Source organism: Anomaloglossus baeobatrachus, chromosome 6 (assembly GCF_048569485.1).
Source record: "Anomaloglossus baeobatrachus isolate aAnoBae1 chromosome 6, aAnoBae1.hap1, whole genome shotgun sequence".
Taxonomy (NCBI): Eukaryota; Metazoa; Chordata; class Amphibia; order Anura; family Aromobatidae; genus Anomaloglossus; species Anomaloglossus baeobatrachus.
Genome location: NC_134358.1, coordinates 303,833,619 through 303,857,780, shown reverse-complemented (window position 1 = coordinate 303,857,780; position 24,162 = coordinate 303,833,619). Strand labels below are relative to the sequence as shown.

At 46.7% G+C, this 24,162-nt stretch overlaps 1 protein-coding gene across 1 annotated transcript in view; it reads left to right on the top strand.

Moving 5' to 3' along the window:
- Positions 1-12,840: 12,840 nt before the first annotated feature.
- LOC142243229 (uncharacterized) overlaps positions 12,841-24,162 on the top strand; it is a 117,256-nt gene continuing 105,934 nt past the window's right edge. The window contains exons 1-3 of the mRNA XM_075314905.1: positions 12,841-12,952; positions 18,655-18,723; positions 22,710-22,766. The gene's annotated coding sequence lies outside the window, so the exon portion shown is untranslated. The remainder of the gene's footprint in view (positions 12,953-18,654; positions 18,724-22,709; positions 22,767-24,162) is intronic.

Here is a 24,162-nt window from a genome sequence, read left to right as displayed (position 1 = left end):
AATCTAAAGCGGGCTTTACACGCTACGATATATCAAACGATATGTCGTCGGGGGTCACGTCATAAGTGACGCACATCTGGCATCATTTGACATATTGTAGCGTGTGACAGCTACGAGCGAGTGTGAACGAGCAAAAATACTCACCTTATCGTTGCTCGTTGACACGTCGCTCATTTTCTAAAAATCGAACATCCGGTTGTTCATTGTTCCCGAGGCAGCACACGTCGCTCCGTGTGACACCCCAGGAATGATGAACACAACTTACCTGCGTCCCGCCGTCAATGCGGAAGGAAGGAGGTGGGCGGGATGTTTATGTCCCGCTCATCTCCGCCCCTCCGCTTCTATTGGGCGGCCGCTTAGTGACGTTGCTGTGACGCCGAATGTCCCTCCCCCTTCAGGAAGAGGATGTTCGCCGCCCACAGCGATGTCATTCGGGAGGAAAGTACGTGTGACGTGGGGTTACGATTTTGGGCGACATGGGCAAGAAATTGCCCGTGCCGCACAAACGATGGGAGCGGGTGCGATCGCACATGCGATCACACGAGAAATTGCAGCATGTAAAGCAGGCTTTATTTTTCATAGTCTGGGAATCCTTCATGTGGTTTTTTTTTGCAAATTCCATGCAGGCTTTCATATGTCTTGCACTGAGGAGAGGCTTCTGTCGGGCCACTCTGCCATAAAGGCCTGACTGGTGGAAGGCTGCAGTGATAGTTGACTTTGTGGAACTTTCTCCCATCTCCCTACTGCATCTCTTGAGCTCAGCAACAGTGATCTTGGGGTTCTTCTTTACTCCTCTCACTAAGGCCAGATCTGTGCCTTGCCACAATTCTGTCTCTGAGCTCCTTGGGCAGTTCCTTTGACCTCATGATTCTCATTTGGTCTGACATGCACTGTGACCTGTGAGGTCTTAGATAGGACTTGATTTGGAAAGGCACACACCTATCAGTTTAATTAAACATAGCTGGACTCCAATGAAGGAGTAGAACCATCTCAAGGAGGATCACAAGGAAATGAACAGCATGTGACATAAATATGAGTGTCTGAGCAAAGGGTCTGAATACTTATGACCATGTGATATTTCAGTTTTTCATGTTTAATAAATTTGCAAAAATTTCTCCATTTCTGGGTTTTTTTTCTGTCAAGATGGGGTGCAGAGTGTACATTAGTGAGAGAAAAAAAATGAACTTTTTTGAATTTACCAAATGTCTGCAACGAAACAAAGTGTGAAAAATTTAAAGGGGTCTGAATACTTTCCATACCCACTGTATTTCCATGCTGAGAATTAGTGAATGCTTCAACTAAGGTAAGCGGGACTATACCTGATAACACTTTCATCCAAACCTGGACATCCTATTTTCATTCTCCATATTAAAGTAAAAAAGCCTATACTCCCCTCCGATGGTCCCGGGGCTCACAGGACGTTGCAGCGTCACTCAAGCCACACATCCAGCCACCAGCGGTTTCTCTTTCCGCCTTCGGACGTATAAGGCTACTTTCACACATCAGTTTTTGCCATCAGGCACAATCGGTTTGTGACTTATGCAATGGATCCGTCGCAGATTGTGGTACAACTGATGGGACGGATCCGTTAAAAATATGGATCCGTTGTATCAGTTTGCACCGAGAATCCAGCGGTGGCCGCGGGTAACCTGAGTGACGTCACCGCTGACAGCGCGACTCACTTCAGTTGCTCCATGGAGTTCACAGCGAGCGGCGGTGTTCTACGGCCGCTCCTCTCAGCTTCCGATGTAGCAGAGCTGAAAGCGTCGTGGGATCTTGTGTGGATTAATAAAGTGGTGAAAGAGGGTCTTTTGTCTTTTATTTCAAATAAAGGATTTTTCGGTGTTTGTGTTTATTTACTTTGTGGAGACACGGGGTCAGTGGGTGCTCTCGTCCGCTGGCCCGGCCGCCTTTAGAAAGACAGCGTGGCCCAGGGCTCATCCCAACTGAACGCCGACCTCCTTAACCGTGGGCGGAACACTACTCAGACAACACAGGGTGAGGGAATCACAATATTAAGACTTTATTGGATCCCCAAACAATTAACGGCACATAAGACATAACCAGCAAAACACATAAATGTAACAGGCAACAGAGTCTCACCCTTCCGCTGGCTCACCAGGGATTAGAATGTCCATGCCTCAGAGCTTCCAGGCCTACTTACTCCAATCCAGCAACACCCAGCTTTTGGCGGGCACCCACCGAGTATGGAATAACGACAGATTTAGGAAGCTGGCTGAGGTCCGCAAAGTCTGTAGTCAGATGACTGGATTGTCCCAACAATAAGGATAACGTTTGGAACACCATTCTAAGTCTGAACTGGGTGCAAAAACCTAAAAAAAATCACTATGGGGAGATAAGGTATGCACACCAGTGACTATGTAAGGGGAATACATGGAATAGCAGAAACTGCTGTGTGAATACTGACTTGAAAAATCCAATAGCTATATGTAAAGTGAAAATGTGAAAAATGGAATCTGCATTACTGCCATGAACATATGAATCAAGAGAAATTTAGCTACTGAATTGATCAATGCAATAGAGCCCCAACACTACGCCAAAGTATTTCTCTACGTTGGGGTCCCTAGCTTGTGTGTGTCCTCTCATGCAGTTAAAAAACTTACCGTGTATGGGAAGCTGAGACCCAGGCTATATATGCGTATGATATGGATTGGCAATAGGTGTGGTTGGGGAGGGTTCCCAAACGAAAAAATACTAACAATAAGGATAACGTTTGGAACACCATTCTAAGTCTGAACTGGGTGCAAAAACCTAAAAAAACATCACTATGGGGAGATAAGGTATGCACACCAGTGACTATGTAAGGGGAATACATGGAATAGCAGAAACTGCTGTGTGAATACTGACTTGAAAAATCCAATAGCTATATGTAAAGTGAAAATGTGAAAAATGGAATCTGCATTACTGCCATGAACATATGAATCAAGAGAAATTTAGCTACTGAATTGATCAATGCAATAGAGCCCCAACACTACGCCAAAGTATTTCTCTACGTTGGGGTCCCTAGCTTGTGTGTGTCCTCTCATGCAGTTAAAAAACTTACCGTGTATGGGAAGCTGAGACCCAGGCTATATATGCGTATGATATGGATTGGCAATAGGTGTGGTTGGGGAGGGTTCCCAAACGAAAAAATACTAACAATAAGGATAACGTTTGGAACACCATTCTAAGTCTGAACTGGGTGCAAAAACCTAAAAAAACATCACTATGGGGAGATAAGGTATGCACACCAGTGACTATGTAAGGGGAATACATGGAATAGCAGAAACTGCTGTGTGAATACTGACTTGAAAAATCCAATAGCTATATGTAAAGTGAAAATGTGAAAAATGGAATCTGCATTACTGCCATGAACATATGAATCAAGAGAAATTTAGCTACTGAATTGATCAATGCAATAGAGCCCCAACACTACGCCAAAGTATTTCTCTACGTTGGGGTCCCTAGCTTGTGTGTGTCCTCTCATGCAGTTAAAAAACTTACCGTGTATGGGAAGCTGAGACCCAGGCTATATATGCGTATGATATGGATTGGCAATAGGTGTGGTTGGGGAGGGTTCCCAAACGAAAAAATACTAACAATAAGGATAACGTTTGGAACACCATTCTAAGTCTGAACTGGGTGCAAAAACCTAAAAAAACATCACTATGGGGAGATAAGGTATGCACACCAGTGACTATGTAAGGGGAATACATGGAATAGCAGAAACTGCTGTGTGAATACTGACTTGAAAAATCCAATAGCTATATGTAAAGTGAAAATGTGAAAAATGGAATCTGCATTACTGCCATGAACATATGAATCAAGAGAAATTTAGCTACTGAATTGATCAATGCAATAGAGCCCCAACACTACGCCAAAGTATTAATAACGTTATCCGTATTGTTAGTATTTTTTCGTTTGGGAACCCTCCCCAACCACACCTATTGCCAATCCATATCATACGCATATATAGCCTGGGTCTCAGCTTCCCATACACGGTAAGTTTTTTAACTGCATGAGAGGACACACACAAGCTAGGGACCCCAACGTAGAGAAATACTTTGGCGTAGTGTTGGGGCTCTATTGCATTGATCAATTCAGTAGCTAAATTTCTCTTGATTCATATGTTCATGGCAGTAATGCAGATTCCATTTTTCACATTTTCACTTTACATATAGCTATTGGATTTTTCAAGTCAGTATTCACACAGCAGTTTCTGCTATTCCATGTATTCCCCTTACATAGTCACTGGTGTGCATACCTTATCTCCCCATAGTGATGTTTTTTTAGGTTTTTGCACCCAGTTCAGACTTAAGCTGGTGTCACACTAAACGACAGCGACAACGACGTCGCTGTTACGTCACCATTTTCGGTGACGTAACAGCGACCTTGTAAGTCGCTGTTATGATCGCTGCTTAGCTGTCAAACACAGCAGAAGCAGCGATCATAAGGTCGCTGTGCTACATGTTCAGAGAGCAGGGAGCCGCGCTTAACGCTGGCTCCTTGCTCTCCTGCAGCACACATCGGGTTAATTAACCCGATGTGTGCTGCAGCTACATGTCACAGTTCAGAGAGCAGGGAGCCGCGCTTAGCGCTGGCTCCTTGCTCTCCTGCAGCACACATCGGGTTAATTAACCCGATGTGTGCTGCAGCTACATGTCACAGTGCAGAGAGCAGGGAGCCGCGCGCACTGCTTAGCGCTGGCTCCTTGCTCTCCTTGCTACAGTATACATCGGGTTAATTACCCGATGCATACTGCAGCCACATGTCACAGTGCAGGAGCCGGCACTGGCAGCAAGAGCGGAGGCTGGTAACCAGCGTAAACATCGGGTAACCAGGGAAAGGTCTTCCCTTGGTTACCCGATGTTTACGCTGGTTACAGCTTACCGCAGCTGCCAGTGCCGGCTCCTGATCGCTTCATTTCGTCGCTCTCTCGCTGTCACACACAGCGATGTGTGTGTCACAGCGGGAGAGTGACGACCAAAAAATGAAGCTGGACATTCAGCAATGACCGGCGACCTCACAGCAGGGGCCAGGTCGTTGCTGGATGTCACACACAGCGACAGCGACGGGACGTCGCTGCAACGTCACAGAAAATGGTGACGTAGCAGCGACGTCGTTGTCGTCGTCGTTATGTGTGACACCAGCTTTTGAATGGTGTTCCAAACGTTATCCTTATTGTTAGTATTTTTTCGTTTGGGAACCCTCCCCAACCACACCTATTGCCAATCCATATCATACGCATATATAGCCTGGGTCTCAGCTTCCCATACACGGTAAGTTTTTTAACTGCATGAGAGGACACACACAAGCTAGGGACCCCAACGTAGAGAAATACTTTGGCGTAGTGTTGGGGCTCTATTGCATTGATCAATTCAGTAGCTAAATTTCTCTTGATTCATATGTTCATGGCAGTAATGCAGATTCCATTTTTCACATTTTCACTTTACATATAGCTATTGGATTTTTCAAGTCAGTATTCACACAGCAGTTTCTGCTATTCCATGTATTCCCCTTACATAGTCACTGGTGTGCATACCTTATCTCCCCATAGTGATGTTTTTTTAGGTTTTTGCACCCAGTTCAGACTTAGAATGGTGTTCCAAACGTTATCCTTATTGTTAGTATTTTTTCGTTTGGGAACCCTCCCCAACCACACCTATTGCCAATCCATATCATACGCATATATAGCCTGGGTCTCAGCTTCCCATACACGGTAAGTTTTTTAACTGCATGAGAGGACACACACAAGCTAGGGACCCCAACGTAGAGAAATACTTTGGCGTAGTGTTGGGGCTCTATTGCATTGATCAATTCAGTAGCTAAATTTCTCTTGATTCATATGTTCATGGCAGTAATGCAGATTCCATTTTTCACATTTTCACTTTACATATAGCTATTGGATTTTTCAAGTCAGTATTCACACAGCAGTTTCTGCTATTCCATGTATTCCCCTTACATAGTCACTGGTGTGCATACCTTATCTCCCCATAGTGATGTTTTTTTAGGTTTTTGCACCCAGTTCAGACTTAGAATGGTGTTCCAAACGTTATCCTTATTGTTAGTATTTTTTCGTTTGGGAACCCTCCCCAACCACACCTATTGCCAATCCATATCATACGCATATATAGCCTGGGTCTCAGCTTCCCATACACGGTAAGTTTTTTAACTGCATGAGAGGACACACACAAGCTAGGGACCCCAACGTAGAGAAATACTTTGGCGTAGTGTTGGGGCTCTATTGCATTGATCAATTCAGTAGCTAAATTTCTCTTGATTCATATGTTCATGGCAGTAATGCAGATTCCATTTTTCACATTTTCACTTTACATATAGCTATTGGATTTTTCAAGTCAGTATTCACACAGCAGTTTCTGCTATTCCATGTATTCCCCTTACATAGTCACTGGTGTGCATACCTTATCTCCCCATAGTGATGTTTTTTTAGGTTTTTGCACCCAGTTCAGACTTAGAATGGTGTTCCAAACGTTATCCTTATTGTTAGTATTTTTTCGTTTGGGAACCCTCCCCAACCACACCTATTGCCAATCCATATCATACGCATATATAGCCTGGGTCTCAGCTTCCCATACACGGTAAGTTTTTTAACTGCATGAGAGGACACACACAAGCTAGGGACCCCAACGTAGAGAAATACTTTGGCGTAGTGTTGGGGCTCTATTGCATTGATCAATTCAGTAGCTAAATTTCTCTTGATTCATATGTTCATGGCAGTAATGCAGATTCCATTTTTCACATTTTCACTTTACATATAGCTATTGGATTTTTCAAGTCAGTATTCACACAGCAGTTTCTGCTATTCCATGTATTCCCCTTACATAGTCACTGGTGTGCATACCTTATCTCCCCATAGTGATGTTTTTTTAGGTTTTTGCACCCAGTTCAGACTTAGAATGGTGTTCCAAACGTTATCCTTATTGTTAGTATTTTTTCGTTTGGGAACCCTCCCCAACCACACCTATTGCCAATCCATATCATACGCATATATAGCCTGGGTCTCAGCTTCCCATACACGGTAAGTTTTTTAACTGCATGAGAGGACACACACAAGCTAGGGACCCCAACGTAGAGAAATACTTTGGCGTAGTGTTGGGGCTCTATTGCATTGATCAATTCAGTAGCTAAATTTCTCTTGATTCATATGTTCATGGCAGTAATGCAGATTCCATTTTTCACATTTTCACTTTACATATAGCTATTGGATTTTTCAAGTCAGTATTCACACAGCAGTTTCTGCTATTCCATGTATTCCCCTTACATAGTCACTGGTGTGCATACCTTATCTCCCCATAGTGATGTTTTTTTAGGTTTTTGCACCCAGTTCAGACTTAGAATGGTGTTCCAAACGTTATCCTTATTGTTAGTATTTTTTCGTTTGGGAACCCTCCCCAACCACACCTATTGCCAATCCATATCATACGCATATATAGCCTGGGTCTCAGCTTCCCATACACGGTAAGTTTTTTAACTGCATGAGAGGACACACACAAGCTAGGGACCCCAACGTAGAGAAATACTTTGGCGTAGTGTTGGGGCTCTATTGCATTGATCAATTCAGTAGCTAAATTTCTCTTGATTCATATGTTCATGGCAGTAATGCAGATTCCATTTTTCACATTTTCACTTTACATATAGCTATTGGATTTTTCAAGTCAGTATTCACACAGCAGTTTCTGCTATTCCATGTATTCCCCTTACATAGTCACTGGTGTGCATACCTTATCTCCCCATAGTGATGTTTTTTTAGGTTTTTGCACCCAGTTCAGACTTAGAATGGTGTTCCAAACGTTATCCTTATTGTTAGTATTTTTTCGTTTGGGAACCCTCCCCAACCACACCTATTGCCAATCCATATCATACGCATATATAGCCTGGGTCTCAGCTTCCCATACACGGTAAGTTTTTTAACTGCATGAGAGGACACACACAAGCTAGGGACCCCAACGTAGAGAAATACTTTGGCGTAGTGTTGGGGCTCTATTGCATTGATCAATTCAGTAGCTAAATTTCTCTTGATTCATATGTTCATGGCAGTAATGCAGATTCCATTTTTCACATTTTCACTTTACATATAGCTATTGGATTTTTCAAGTCAGTATTCACACAGCAGTTTCTGCTATTCCATGTATTCCCCTTACATAGTCACTGGTGTGCATACCTTATCTCCCCATAGTGATGTTTTTTTAGGTTTTTGCACCCAGTTCAGACTTAGAATGGTGTTCCAAACGTTATCCTTATTGTTAGTATTTTTTCGTTTGGGAACCCTCCCCAACCACACCTATTGCCAATCCATATCATACGCATATATAGCCTGGGTCTCAGCTTCCCATACACGGTAAGTTTTTTAACTGCATGAGAGGACACACACAAGCTAGGGACCCCAACGTAGAGAAATACTTTGGCGTAGTGTTGGGGCTCTATTGCATTGATCAATTCAGTAGCTAAATTTCTCTTGATTCATATGTTCATGGCAGTAATGCAGATTCCATTTTTCACATTTTCACTTTACATATAGCTATTGGATTTTTCAAGTCAGTATTCACACAGCAGTTTCTGCTATTCCATGTATTCCCCTTACATAGTCACTGGTGTGCATACCTTATCTCCCCATAGTGATGTTTTTTTAGGTTTTTGCACCCAGTTCAGACTTAGAATGGTGTTCCAAACGTTATCCTTATTGTTAGTATTTTTTCGTTTGGGAACCCTCCCCAACCACACCTATTGCCAATCCATATCATACGCATATATAGCCTGGGTCTCAGCTTCCCATACACGGTAAGTTTTTTAACTGCATGAGAGGACACACACAAGCTAGGGACCCCAACGTAGAGAAATACTTTGGCGTAGTGTTGGGGCTCTATTGCATTGATCAATTCAGTAGCTAAATTTCTCTTGATTCATATGTTCATGGCAGTAATGCAGATTCCATTTTTCACATTTTCACTTTACATATAGCTATTGGATTTTTCAAGTCAGTATTCACACAGCAGTTTCTGCTATTCCATGTATTCCCCTTACATAGTCACTGGTGTGCATACCTTATCTCCCCATAACGACTGGATTGTCCCAAGCTGGATTCCTTCCTTATGTAGTCCTTGATATCAAAGCCGAATCCTTGCATTCGATGCTGAAGTCCATATAGTAATAAAATCTAGGTTTGGTTACGGCTTGCCAATCGGATCCGCAGGTCCTAGATTGGTACCATGTAGCAAGAGTCTCTCTGAGCAATGGACAGTCCTCCTTCTTATACCCCTGAGCTCTCCATTCAGACCATTGGGCTCTTCACGATTGGTGGAAAAGACTGGGCTCTTATTGGCTAGATTTCAAGCTATATTCAAATATCCAGAGACAAGGGTGAGACAGGTACCTTACATCACATCTAGCAATTCACTTAGGGGTGCTTCACACATAGCGAGATCGCTACCGAAATCACTGCTACGGCACGGTTTTGGTGACGCAACAGTGACCTCATTAGCGATCTCGCTGTGTGTGACACTGAGCAGCGATCTGGCCCCTGCAGCGAGATCACTGCTCGTTACACACAGCCCTGGTTCGTCTTCTTCAAAGGCGCTCTCCCGCTGTGACACACAGATCGCTGTGTGACAGCGAGAGAGCGACGAAATGAAGCGAGCAGGGAGCAGGAGCCGGCATCTAGCAGCTGCGGTAAGCTGTAACCAGGGTAAACATCGGGTAACCAAGGTGGTTACCCGATATTTACCTTAGTTACCAGCCTCCGCAGCTCTCACGCTGCCTGTGCTGCCGGCTCCGGCTCTCGGCACATGTAGCTGCAGTACACATCGGGTTAATTAACCCGATGTGTACTGTAGCTAGGAGAGCAAGGAGCCAGCGCTAAGCAGTGTGCGCGGCTCCCTGCTCTCTGCACATGTAGCTGCAGTACACATCGGGTTAATTAACCCGATGTGTACTGTAGCTAGGAGAGCAAGGAGCCAGCGCTAAGCAGTGTGCGCGGCTCCCTGCTCTCGCGGTTATGATCGCTGCTTCGGCTGCTGTGTTTGACAGCTAAGCAGCGATCATAACAGCGACTTACAAGGTCGCTGTTACGTCACAGAAAATGGTGAGGTAACAGCGACCTCGTTGTCGCTGTCGCTTAGGGGTGCTTCACACACAGCGAGCTCACTGCCGAGATCGCTGCTGAGTCACGCTTTTTGTGACGCAGCAGTGACCTCATTAGCGATCTCGCTGTGTGTGACAATGAGCAGCGATCTGGCCCCTGCTGCGAGATCGCTGCTCGTTACACACAGCCCTGGTTCGTTTTCTTCAAAGGCGCTCTCCCGCTGTGACACACAGATCGCTGTGTGTGACAGCGAGAGAGCGACAAATGAAGCGAGCAGGGAGCAGGAGCCGGCATCTGACAGCTGAGGTAAGCTGTAACCAAGATAAACATCGGGTAACCAAGGTGGTTACGCGATATTTACCTTAGTTACCAGCCTCTGCAGCTCTCACGCTGCCTGTGCTGCCGGCTCCGGCTCTCTGCACATGTAGCTGCTGTACACATCGGGTTAATTAACCCGATGTGTACAGCAGCTAGGAGAGCAAGGAGCCAGCGCTAAGCAGTGTGCGCGGCTCCCTGCTCTCTGCACATGTAGCTGCATTACACATCGGGTTAATTAACCCGATGTGTACTGTAGCTAGGAGAGCAAGGAGCCAGCGCTCAGTGTGCGCGGCTCCCTGCTCCCTGCACACACAGCTAAGCGGTGTGCGCTGGTAACTAGTGTAAACATCGGGTAACCATACCCGATGTTTACCTTAGTTACCAGTCTCCGCAGCTTCCAGACGGCGGCTCCGTGCAAGCGCAGCGTCGCTTGCAGGTCGCTGCTGGCTGGGGGCTGTTCGCTGGTCGCTGGTGAGATCTGCCTGTTTCACAGCTCACCAGCGACCATGTAGCGATGCAGCAGCGATCCTGACCAGGTCAGATCGCTGGTCGGATCGCTGCTGCATCGCTAAGTGTGAAGGTACCCTTAGTGTGAACCAGCCCTTAGTAATACAATGGGAAGTTTGCATAATTGAGTTATCTGGGTGTCTGGCCTTCAGTGGCCAAAACAATTACATAAGTCAACAAGAGTCGTGTAGAAACAATGAGGGCTTATCCCCCATCTATAAACAAACTATCTTCATGTCTGGCTGAATTTTAAGAAATTTAACCCTTGCTAAGCATTGACAGAGTCCAGGTCGTCACAACTTTCACTACAGTTTAGTGATGAGGGGGTCTCATAGACACCTGCCATCACTAAGCTAGGACTTAGTGGCAACTATGGGTTGCCATTAACTCTTTATTACCCAAATTGCCACCGCACCAGGGCAATCAGGATGAGCCGGGTAGAGTCCCGGGACTGTCACATCTAATGAATGCGGCATTTCAAGGCGGCTGCTCGCTGATATATTTAGGCTGGGGGGTTCCCCATAATGTGAGGCTCCCCATCCTGAGAATACCAGCCCTCAGTCAGCCGTGTGGCTTTACCTTGGCTGGTGTCAAAATTTGGGGGATCGTACGCCGTTTTTTTTAAATGATTTATTTATTTTACTGCACAGCATAGACCCGCCCATTGGCGGCTGTGATTAGTTGCAGTGAGACAGCTGTCACTCAGTGTGGGGGCATGTCTGACTGCAACTAGTCATAGGCGCTGGTGGGCAGGGAAGGCAGGGAATAAGATGGAATAATGAGCGGTCGGCATTTTCAAAGCAGGAGAAGCCGCGGGAGGAGTGTGACAGCTGTGCATCGCCGCGTCGGTGATCAGTGAGTATGAGAGAGGGAGAGACCGACCGACTGATAGAGAAAGAGACCGATCGGCAGAGAGAGACCAACAGACAGAGAGACCGACAGAGAGAGACCGACCGACAGAGAGACCAACAGAGATATTTTCTAACCAGAAAGGAATTTACACATCTGAGCATGCTCAGTTTAAAAATCCAGATCCGCCACTGTGATGTGTTTTTTTGCCGCATTATGAAGGATCCGGCGCCCATAGGCTTTCATTATACAACACACCGTACGTCGCCGTGCGTTTTTTTGCCGTTGCCAAAAAACATTCCATTGTGTTGTTTCTGATAGCTGGACAAATTTAATCGGATTTGGCGCACGCCGGATGAAACGTGAGGGCATGCGGCACAATCCGGCGCTAATACAAGTCTATGAGGAAAAAAACGGATCCAGCAGCATCATACTCTGGATCCGTTTCCGCTATTTGCTGGATTGTGCCTTATGGAAAAAAACTGATGTATGAAAGAGGCCTAAGTTATTAATAGGAGGTGAGTGGCAGCCATCACTTATGTCTGAGGGTGGAGGAGAGTGAAGGCGATGATGGCTGGACCCCGGGACCATCGGAGGGAAGGATAGGCTTTTTTCATTTTAATGGAACCAAACGACTGAGGGGTCGCCCTAGCAGTAGAGGACCCCTTTAAGGCTGTCAGTTGTAATACATGTGCCTCATGTCGTGTTTCACGTTCTGAAGAATGCCTTTATTTATATAAGACACACTGGCCAATCTGACTTTTCTTCCTCCATTATGTATGTCTTCTTATCGCCCTGGGTCCATGTGAAGGAAGGTCTGGGCCATTGCCCGACTGTATCCTTTCTCCATGCTTAGTAATGGGGTGCAGAACACAGGCTGAACGATCACTGTGCTGCCTGTCATGTCCAGGGACATAGATACGAGCTTCCACCCGAGTCCAATACTCCGTCGCTGAGCTGAGAAACCATGGACAGGAGATCCGCTCTGCCCCGCAGAAACTCAGCCGTACAGCGACACCACCAGTGCTGCAAACGCGCGCATGCGCCTGTTCTCGAGCCGCGCACTTTATGGCACTACAGTCAGGGATGTATCTGTAGCTGCCGCAGAAGCCTGGGCTAGTGCAACAGCCGGACAGGAGTAGCTGGCGGTGCTGCCGTGATACAGAGGGACCGGAGCAGGTCTGGTGTGGGTGATATACGGGCATAGACCGCAGTAACTGAAGGCTGACGTTTTCTTTTCGTGTATTTGCATGTAATTATATTCCTCACTGGTGAACAGAGCAGAGCCCTGTGCAAGAGCAATATATGGGACTGTGCAATCCAATAACGCATCATAATGCCCAACCCCACCTGGTTTGGAGGTAGATGTGACCCCCTTAGGCTGCTTTCACACATCAGGTTTTTGCTGTGCGGCACAATTCGGCGCTTTGCAGAAAAAATGCATCCGCCGGGTGCGTTTTTTCATCATAGACTTATTAGCGCCGGATTGTGCCGCATGTACTTCCGTTTGATCCGGTCTTTGCCGGTTGCGGCAAAAATCGTCACTCCGGCGGCCGCACAGGACGCAGAGAGGAACGTTTTTTGCCAAGAAACCGCATAGCGCCGGGTGTGGTGCCGTGTGGCATGGTGCATAATGAATGTCTATGCACGCCGAATCCGGTGGCATGCATCAAACGCTGGAAGCATGTACCGGATTCAGTTTTTACTTCTGAGCATGCCCAGATGTGATTCTCTGGCCTAAGAAAATCGGTGCGAGTGGAGTGTGATAAAACATCGCATTCCACTCGGACCAATTCTATCCTGTGTGTCAGCGCACATGAGCGATTATTTTCTCAGCCCTAATCAGACCGAAATAACAATCGCAGCATACTGCGACTGCAATGCGAGACTCTTGTCTCTCGCACCCATTCAAGTGAATGGGGCGAGAAAAAAAATCACACTGCACTCGCGGTACACTGGTGTACCGCGTGTGCAGAGCGAAAGTCGCAATAGCCGGCTACGGAGGAGAGAGGGAGATAAATCCCACCTTCCCCTCCTCTGTGACGGCCCGCCCCTCCTGAGAGCCTGCCCGCCCCCCGCAGCTGTGGTCTGCTCGCATGGTCGGACTGCAGACGCAGGGATACTAGCATGACACTTGGCTCCTGCTGTGCTGCCAGTGCGAGCCGAGTGTCATGCGAGCATCGCACTAGTGCCCCAGCCTCCCACTCTCTCCCCCACTCTCTCTCCCCCACTCTCTCTCCCCCACTCTCTCTCCCCCACTCTCTCTCCCCCACTCTCTCCCCCACTCTCTCTCCCCCACTCTCTCTCCCCCCACTCTCTCTCCCCCACTCTCTCTCCCCCACTCTCTCTCCCCCACTCTCCCATCACCGGCACGGCTCTCACACTCCTCTGGCGGCATTCTCCTGATTTGAAAATGCCGGACGCCCATTATTCAATCTCGTATTCACTGCTTTCCCCGCCCACCAGCGCCTATGATTGGTTGCACCGGCGTGCGGTCCCCCCCCAATGAATTGCCCTGGTGCGGTGGCAATCGGGGTAATAAGGGGTTAATCATGGCAGGCGTCTATGAGACACCCCCAATGATTAACCTGTAAGTGAAAGTAAATAAACACATACACCCGAAAAAATACTTTATTTGGAATAAAAGACAAGAAAACACCCTCTTTCACCATTTTATTAAAATCCCCAAATACCCCTCCAGGTCCGACGTAATCCACAGAGGTCCTGCCACGCTTTCAGCTCTGCTACATGAAGCTGACAGGAGCGGCAGTAAAACACCGCCGCCCCTGTGAGCACGCAGCAACTGAAGGCAGTCACACTGTCAGCAGTGTCGTCACTGAGGGGATGATGATGATGTGTGCGGGGATGATGATGAGTGCGGAAGTGCAGTGGTGTGTGCGGGGATGATGATGAGTGCGGGAGTGCAGTGGTGTGTGCGGTGATGATGATGAGTGCGGGAGTGCAGTGGTGTGTGCGGTGATGATGATGCGTGCGGGAGTGCAGTGGTGTGTGCGGTGATGATGATGCGTGCGGGAGTGCTGGGGTGTGTGCGGTGATGATGATGCGTGCGGGAGTGCAGTGGTGTGTGCGGTGATGATGATGCGTGCGGGAGTGCAGTGGTGTGTGCGGTGATGATGATGCGTGCGGGAGTGCTGGGTTGTGTGCGGTGATGATGCGTGCGGGAGTGCTGGGTTGTGTGCGGTGATGATGATGCGTGCGGGAGTGCTGGGTTGTGTGCGGTGATGATGATGCGTGCGGGAGTGCTGGGGTGTGTGCGGTGATGATGATGCGTGCGGGAGTGCTGGGGTGTGTGCGGTGATGATGCGTGCGGCAGTGCTGGGGTGTGTGAGGTGATGATGCGTGCGGCAGTGCCGGGGTGTGCAGTGATGACGGGGTCTTTCTTTCTCTCTCTCAGCTTTAAAAAAAAAAAACGGATCAGTTTTTTTCAGGATCCGTCGCATCAGTTTTTACACACTCTGAGACGGATCCGTTGCATCAGGCACAAACCGGATTGTGCCTGATTGCAAAAAACTGATGTGTGAAAGCAGCCTCACCTCTTGGGCCCCTGTGTGGCTGCACCAATGATATGTCCACTCCTGATATTACAGACTGTCTCCATACAGTGGTGTATATACAAGCAATTATATCAGCATAATAAAGGGGCTCCCTGATCACAAGATATTGCTGTCCTATCATGTACGCCCCCGTACACATTACACTACCGTTGGCAAAACATGCCGATATTGACAGCCAATAGCCTGATGTGTATGCGGGATTGCGCCATAGGCGGGTTATAAGGAGGGCAATCTGGGCTGTCGCCAGGGCCAGGTTGCCCTCACTATAATGTTTTGTATAGACACCTCCCTCCTGATCCGCCAGCGGACATCTCCGGGCAGGGAGCTTTCCTGGAACTACACTGTCGTCATTACAGAACGGCAGCGCAGCTACAGGAGAGCTCCCAGCGCGATAATGTCTTACGCTGGCTCCAGTGTGTATGAGCTGGCATCGAGAAGACGTTCAGCCCTGGGAAACAGAAGTGGGGGGGGTTACTGTTTTATTTTTTTTTATTTTGATATATGTGTATCGGACTCATACTGTATATGGAGACTCCCGCTGTATATAGGAGGCTATGTGGGGGTTCCCGCTGTGTATAGGAGGCTGTGTGGGGGTTCCCGCTGTGTATAGAAGGCTGTGTGGGGGTTCCTGCTGTGTATAGGAGGCTGTGTGGGGGTTCCCGCTGTGTATAGGAGGCTGTGTGGGGGTTCCCGCTGTGTATAGGAGGCTGTGTACAGTCACATGAAAAAATTTGGGCACCCCTATTAATGTTAACCTTTTTTATTTATAACAATTTGGGTTTTTGCAACAGCTATTTCAGTTTCATATATCTAATAACTGATGGACTGAGTAATATTTCTGGATTGAAATGAGGTTTATTGTACTAACAGAAAATGTGCAATCCGCATTTAAACAAAATTTGACCGGTGCAAAAGTATGGGCACCTCAACATAAAAGTGACATTAATATTTTGTAGATCCTCCTTTTGCAAAAATAACAGCCTCTAGTCGCTTCCTGTAGCTTTTAATGAGTTCCTGGATCCTGGATGAAGGTATATTTGACCATTCCTGTTTACAAAACAATTCCAGTTCAGTTAAGCTTGATGGTCACCGAGCATGGAAAGCACACTTCAAATCATCCCACAGATTTTCAATGATATTCAGGTCTGGGGACTGGGATGGCCATTCCAGAACATTGTAATTGTTCCTCTGCATGAATGCCTGAGTAGATTTGGAGCGTTGTTTTGGATCATTGTCTTGCTGAAATATCCATCCCCTGCGTAACTTCAACTTCGTCACTGATTCTTGCACATTATTGTCAAGAATCTGCTGATACTGAGTTGAATCCATGCGACCCTCAACTTTAACAAGATTCGCGGTGCCAGCATTGGCCACACAGCCCCAAAGCATGATGGAACCTCCACCAAATTTTACTGTGGGTAGCAAGTGCTTTTCTTGGAATGCCGTGTTTTTTTGCCTCCATGCATAACGCCTTTTTGTATGACCAAACAACTCAGTCTTTGTTTCATCAGTCCACAGGACCTTCTTCCAAAATGTAACTGGCTTGTCCAAATGTGCTTTTGCATACCTCAGGCGACTGTTTGTGGCGTGCTTGCAGGAACGGCTTCTTTAGCATCACTCTCCCATACAGCTTCTTCTTGTGCAATGTGCGCTGTATTGTTGACCGATGCACATTGACACCATCTGCAGCAAGATGATGCTGCAGGTCTTTGGAGGTGGTCTGTGGATTGTCCTTGACTGTTCTCACCATTCTTCTTCTCTGCCTTTCTGATATTTTTCTTGGCCTGCCACTTCTGGGCTTAACAAGAACTGTAGCTGTGTTCTTCCATTTCCTTACTATGTTCCGCACAGTGGAAACTGACAGTTTAAATCTCTGAGATTTTTTGTATCCTTCCCCTGAACAACTATGTTGAATAATCTTTGTTTTCTGATCATTTGAGAGTTGTTTTGAGGAGCCCATGATGCCACTCTTCATAGGAAATTCAAATAGAACAACTTGCAAGTGGCCACCTTAAATACCTTTTCTCATGATTGGATACACCTGCCTATGAAGTTCAAAGCTCAATGAGGTTACAAAACCAATTTAGTGCTTTAGTAAGTCAGTAAAAAGTATTTAGGAGTGTTCAAATCAAGAAATTGATAAGGGGTGCACCGGTCAAATTTTGTTTAAATGCGGAATGCACATTTTCTGTTAGTACAATAAACCTCATTTCAATCCAGAAATATTACTGAGTCCATCAGTTATTAGATATATGAAACTGAAATAGCTGTTGCAAAATCCCAAATTGTTATAAAGAAAAAAGGTTAACATTAATAGGGGTGCCCAAACTTTTTCATATGACTGTATAGGAGGCTATGTGGGGGTTCCCGCTGTGTATAGGAGGCTATGTGGGGGTTCCCGCTGTGTATAGGAGGCCGTGTGGAGGTTCCCACTGTGTATAGGAGGCCGTGTGGGGGTTCCCGCTGTGTATAGGAGGCCGTGTGGGGGTTCCCGCTGTGTATAGGAGGCCGTGTGGGGGTTCCCGCTGTGTATAGGAGGCCGTGTGGGGGTTCCCGCTGTGTATAGGAGGCCGTGTGGGGGTTCCCGCTGTGTATAGGAGGCCGTGTGGGGGTTCCCGCTGTGTATAGGAGGCCGTGTGGGTGTTCCCGCTGTGTATAGGAGGCCGTGTGGGGGTTCCCGCTGTGTATAGGAGGCCGTGTGGGGGTTCCCGCTGTGTATAGGAGGCCGTGTGGGGGTTCCCGCTGTGTATAGGAGGCCGTGTGGGGGTTCCCGCTGTGTATAGGAGGCCGTGTGGGGGTTCCCGCTGTGTATAGGAGGCCGTGTGGGGGTTCCCGCTGTGTATAGGAGGCCGTGTGGGGGTTCCCGCTGTGTATAGGAGGCCGTGTGGGGGTTCCCGCTGTGTATAGGAGGCCGTGTGGGGGTTCCCGCTGTGTATAGGAGGCCGTGTGGGGGTTCCCGCTGTGTATAGGAGGCCGTGTGGGGGTTCCCGCTGTGCATGAACCTTCAGAAGATATAAATAAGGGTGCTTTCCCACCTCGTCCTTTCCCATGTTCCGTGGCCCCATTAGGGCTTATGTCCCAACCCCCTGGAAAACAGACCACACACAGGCGAGAAACATTGTTCTGTGAATGTGTCCAGACAATAACTCACTGACTGTGTGGTGCCTGACCCAAGCCTTTGGAGATACCAAATGATATTTATGACTCTCATGTGGTCATTATTTCTCACTCCAAATTTAGGAATTGTCTAGATGGTGTCATTAGCATGTTCGTTACCTTTTAGAGTTTTTTTTATATTTTTTATAGGCCTGCTCTATAAAAATGAGTCACTTACAAGAGAAGCAATGTGATCTACAAATCAGAAAGATATCGCAGGTATTCAAAGATTCATTGCAGTTATTACGTCTGTTACCTTTAGTATCTTGGTCTTTTTAAATTCAGTGAGTTGGTGGTCCTAGTCTTCATCGTTCTTGCTGATACTTGCTTGCAAGTTTTCTTGGAGACGTTATTACCCTGGGACTTATTTTGAAAGTGGTGCTTAAAGGGAAGCTACCACATCTCAAAATGCTATTAACCTGCAGGCCTATAGCGTTCCAAAGCTACCTAGACGCTGCACCGAAAAAATGGGGGCTGCTGGAAGGAAATAAACTTTATTCCTCCTGTTAGTCTCTGTCTTTAAAGCATACATAGCGAGAAGCTGCTGTTACCACGCCCCGACACTGACTGATGGCCGGTTCTGTACTGATGCTCTGATGAGCCGGCTGTCAGTCAGTGTCTGGGCGTGGCTACAGCCATTGGTCACTGTGCACTGAGCAGAGACTGAAGCCTTACCTCCATGACTGAAAGTCGGAGACTGCCAGGAGGAATAAAGTTAATTTCCTCCTTGTAGCCAGGCTTTCAGTGCAGAAGCTGGTTACCATTAACCCTGTTTCTATAGGTTAATAGCATTTTGGGACGTGACAGGTTTCCTTCAAGTCATTATTCCGTTTCCGATTTTACAATACAAATAATGAGAAAAATAATTCTAAAAAAAATCTTTTATTTCAATTACATAAAATTTCTCTATTCATAATACAAAATTCTAGGTGTGAAATATTTCATATCCTTATAGTATACTAATTAAAGATGACCTTTTTGCTACTTTTTGCGTAATAAAGGTGTATTTAGTAAAATTTTTAAATGTACTTTATTTTATTTATTTTTATTACTTTTCTCAGAGGACTCCTTTTAAGAGTCCCTCTTCTGTCTGCCTATATTATCTGAAGATTGGGAGTTTTTTGTTCACTAAAAGCTGACTTAGCCTGAAAGACAGAAGGGAGGACTTGCCATTGTCTTTATGGGTTGGGACCCTTACCTAGTAGATAGTCTGTAAATGTATTTAATTGATGTTTTAACTAATGTTTTTTTCAATTTTTCTATTGTACAGAAAAAAAAGCAAAGTAAGTGTATAAAGTTTATATATTCTTCATATTTATTTATGTACTGGTTTTATTGGCTAGTAAAGAACATTACTGCCCACTATAGCATAAATTCCAGCAAGGTAATTGACGCCAGTAGCTTCTAAAATGCATAAAGCAATTTCTGATTTTGGGGATGCCTCATTTGTACACTAGTTTGGTAGTATCAAGTTTTTTTTAATGTGGAACATATTCCAGATCTTCTATCCATTTTCTATCCATCCACTGTACTGTAGTGGCTTTTGTTGCCTGGAATTTGTATTAGTAATATACAGTATTACAGTAGAACCTTGCTTAACGAGAACAATCCGTTCTGGGACTGTCCTTGTTAACCAAGTTACTCGTTCAGCAGAGCAAGATTTCCCATAGGAAATCATTGCAATGCAGACAATTCGTTCCACAACTAGTTAAATGTCCCATCCTGGTCCCCTATTCTGTCATTCCACACATGCACAAACACACACGCAAACCCACATATTATATGCTCACCTTACCTTCCGTTCCATCGCCGGTCTCCTGGGACTTGCTGTTCTCCGGTGCGGGCCGTGTATCGGGTTACCATAACGACAAGGCAGGAACTTCCCGGCCAGAGCTCTGACGTCAAAGGCAGAGCCGCTTGCCTCTGATTGGCCAGCGAGCTGCCTTTGAGTAGCGGTGACAGGAACCAGGAAGTTCCTGCTTCGTCGCTATTGATGCCGATGCACAGCCTGGAGTGGAGCGGAGCGACGAACTACAGGACCCAGGAGGCCGGCGATGAAACGGAAGGTACACCTATTATATGCTCACCTTACCTTCCGTTCCACCGCCGGCCTCATGGTACTTGTAGTTCGCCGCGAGCATGTCGCGATGTACCTGGGAACTACAAGAGCCATGAGACCGGCGATGGAACGGAAGGTAAGGTGAGCATAATACTGTATGTGTGTGTTTGTGCGTACATGTGTGTGTTTGTGTGGACTGTAAGTGTGGGTCAGAGTGCGGTGTATGGACGGAACCAGAAGTGTGTGCGGTGAGGATTTTGCTCATACAGCAAAGCTTTCTCGTAAACCGGATTACAAATTTACAGAAAGCTTTGCTTGTTAAACGAAATTCTCGTTAAGTGGGTTACTCGTTAAGTGAGGTTCCACTGTATAGAGCTGGATAACTGTTGTTACAGCAGATCACTATCTGTCAGTGAACACATCTGTAACTTCAGTTTTTCAGAGCAGATGTGGGGAGTCTAGACACTATGACTTGTATATATTGTAAGAGTCACATTGACTGGATAGCTTTAGGATACTTGGTAAATAGTATTGTCAAGCCCCCAAAAATCACTTACTGAAGCTGTCTAGCTTGGTGTAAAAGTTGGAGAAAAAAATACTTGCCTTCACGATCCCAGCCACTCCTCTTCTAGTCATGGCTGAGTCTCCTGACAGCCTCTGTACTTACCGGTATAGCCCAGACAGGCATGTGACTGCTGAAACCAAATTAATTTAAAGGGCATCTGTCAACAGGCTTTTTCTACGCCATCTGATAGCAGCATGATATAGGCAAGGAAATTCTGAATCCAGCGGTGTATCACATAGATTACTGGCTGCAGCTGCTCTCACATAATCAAAGAATTGATTGAGTAGCTGAGCTGAAAGAGCTGTCTCACCCACACCAGGCACACTATAGAGATTGTACATTGTCGGTGAGGTGTCAATCACAGCAGAGGAGTGTGTTGGACTTCTCTGCATATGCTTTTCTAATCCTGTAATGTTAATCATAGGGTTATAAACCATTAAAGTAAACAATAGCTCACACAGATGATAGCATATTCAAAGCCAACCTTTAGGGTGCTGGCTGTTCTGAACAGCAGGGAGCAGACCCCCTGATGTGTCATGTAAGGTCCCACAGGGGAGGGGGGTACAGCAAAAGCAGCTCCTGTGTCACACTGAATTACAGGTATTGTAAGGATAATAGAACAGTACTGTGCATCTTATCTTCATAGTTTATGAAGGCATGGACACTAGGAGAATTTTTTACCCCTTTAAACTGACAGCGGTAACAGCATGGTGACAAATGCACCCAGTTAGCTGCTCATCTTTGCTTCTGCAGCCACTAGTTGCTGCTGTTTACTTGTTAGGAGGCCTTTTTGTAGAGGGGAAACTATTCAAGCGAAGCACTCCTCTTCTGCCAACATTGGTTGCTAAATAGCATGCAGTGCTTGTATCAGAGGCTTTAGTCAGCTGTATAAATTAGTAATACTACCAGCCAAATGCCTGAAAAACCAGAGTGCCTAAAGCCTGTAAAGACTCCACTCATCAAGCAACAAGACCTCACTTAGGCTGCTTTCACACCTCCGGTTTCTGCAATGCGGTACAATCCGGCACTTTGCAGGAAAATCGCAACCGTTTTTTTTGCTGCCGGTTGCGATTTTCCTGCATAGACTTTAATTAGTGCCGCATTGTGCCGCATGGCCTTGCGTTCCGTCCGGTATTTGGCGCATGCGGCAGATTTAGCCGATGCGGCGGCCGGATGGAACGTTGCCTGGCACGTTTTTTCGTGCGGCAAAAAAAAACCGCATCGCGCCGCATTCGGCCGATGCGGCGCATTTTTCAATGCATGCCTATGGCGGCCGGATGCGGCGTGATGCGGCAATAACCGCATCCGGCCGCCGAATGCGGTTTTTGCCACTGCGCATGCTCCGTAGCATGCCGCAAGCGGCAAAAACCGGACGGGCCGCAAAGGAAAAACTTATGCAAAGGATGCGGTGTGTTCACCGCATCCGTTGCATAGCTTGCACAGCCGGATTGAGCCGCAGAGCTCAAGCCGGATGTGTGAAAGCAGCCTTATATTGACATAAAAATGTTATGCAGGTGTCATTGTGGTCAAAACGTTAAAATGTTTCAACCCTGTACTGTTACCAATCTTATTGTTTTTTAGAGTCTATCTCATTGCATGACTTCGTTGAAGATCCCAAGCGGGAGGATTCTCTTATTGGTATAAACTGTATAACTATATATTTAAATTGTCAACATCTTTTGGACCAGCAACTATGTGTCTTGACTAGAACTGTAAAAGTCCGGATCCGCGCGATTTCAACATTGCCCGAGTGCCGGACCCGGGCCCGGAATTCCGGGTGATTGATCCGGATCCGGCACTCAAGAAAATTAAAAAAAATAAAGGCGAAATAAAGAAAATAAGAATGAAGCAAGAGCTTCATACTTATTCAGGCTCCGGCCAGCTGTACGCAGCTTGTGCTGCCTTCCTATGCCGTTCATTTCCTATGCACGGCTTTCCCCGCCCACCGGCCGGCCTGGCATCTGTGATTGGTACAGTCAGACGCGCACCCAGCCTTTGTAACAGCGTCTGACTGCTTCCGCTTACAGACACTGCCTGCGGGTCATCACCGGCGCGGCTCATCCTCATCCTGGGCCTCCCTGTGCACAATTCATGCACCGGGGGGAGCAGGCTGAGCAGAGGAGGAAACATCGCCAGCGCGGCCCATCCTGGACCTCCCGGTGCATGATTCATGCACCGCGAGGAGCAGACTAAGCAGAGGGAAACACTGCCGGCGCGGCTCATCCTGGACCTCCCAGTGCACGATTCATGCACCGGGAGGATCAGGCTGAGCAGAGGGGAAATATCGCCTGCGCGGCTCATCCTGAGCGGCCTGCTTCATGAAGCAGGCCGCTCAGGTAGAATAGAGCAGGACACATCACGGGCTGCAGTTTGAACTCGCCCCCCATCATATGACAAATTACTTCATACCTGGAAGGATCCCATACATTCTAGCATCTACCTTTACTTTAGACCCACGCAGTTCCGGAAGTGAATGCGCGACCCGGAAGCAGATTGCCGCCATGACACGGAGCATGCGTGAGTACACCGTGCGCGCTCCTATCCCTTCCACCAACATTTTTAATCCCCGGATTCTGGTCCCCATAGACTTACATGGGTACCAGATTCTGGATCGGATCCGTTTTTTTTTAAGAAAATGAGCCGGTCCCGTTTTTTTGCGAGTCCGCTCAGCTCTATTCTTCATTTCTCCATAATAAAACTTTTTCTAATATACTTTAAAGGGAACCTGTCAGGTGCAATATGAACCACGAGCAGTTCTTGGTGCATATATCTAATCCCTGCCTAACCCTCCCTGTATACACTAGCATAGATAAAGGGATCTTTAGAAAAAGTATGTCTAAAGATTTTTTATCATATGCTAGTGAGCGAGGGCATTAGTTCCCCGGCTAGTCGGCCCCAATAACATGTTAGTACGCCCCTGTGGGCGTGCTAACATACTAATGAATGTGCAGCGTCACAGGATGAACTCACTCACCTCTCCGCCGCCATTGCTGCCCTACGCTGGATTTCAGCACAGTACACGTGACCCTGGAGT